The sequence below is a fragment of the Penaeus monodon genome, chromosome 23 (genome assembly GCF_015228065.2).
Source record: "Penaeus monodon isolate SGIC_2016 chromosome 23, NSTDA_Pmon_1, whole genome shotgun sequence".
Lineage (NCBI taxonomy): Eukaryota > Metazoa > Arthropoda > Malacostraca > Decapoda > Penaeidae > Penaeus > Penaeus monodon.
Genome location: NC_051408.1, coordinates 9,664,579 through 9,665,337, shown reverse-complemented (window position 1 = coordinate 9,665,337; position 759 = coordinate 9,664,579).

The window sequence follows — 759 nt, the reverse complement described above, 5'->3', positions numbered from 1 at the left end:
CTTTAATCCCCCCCCCAAAAATTAGAAAAAATTTTTATTATTTAATATTTAATATTTAAAAAAAAAAAATTTTAAATTTTAATTTTTTATTTAAAATTTTAGTATTAATAATTTTTTTTTTTAAAAAAATTTTCTTTTTTAAAAATTCCAAAAAAAAAAAAATTTTAAAAAAATTTTTTTTTTTTTAAAAATTTGTTAAATTTAAAAAATTTTAAATAAAAAATATTTATTTAATTTAAAATTAAATTTTTTTGAGTTTATGTTTAATATATTTTTTATTTTTTTAATTTGTTTAATATTTTTAAAATTTTTTTTTTTATTTTAATTTAAAAAATTTAAATTTTTAAAAAATTTTTATAATTTTTTTTTATATTGTATTATATTTTTAAAATATTTATAATATAATTTATTATTATTATATAATTTATATATAAGTTTTTGTTTCCCCTTTGGGGTTTGTCCCTTGTTGGTTTTTTTTTCTTTTTTTTATATTTTTATTATAAACATCCATCAAAAAATTAAAAACAATATATTAATTTTTTAATAATAAATTTTTTAAAATATTTTAAAAAAGTTAAAAATTTTACTTAAAAATTATAGAATTAAAAAAAAAAATTTTTAAAAAACTTTTTAAAAACCTTTTTAAAAAAATTTTATATATTTAATTTTAAAATTTAAATTTTAATAAAATTTCAAAAATACGTTTCCCTTTCATTTCCCCCAATTAAATTTATATTTTTTTTAAATTTTTTAAAAAAA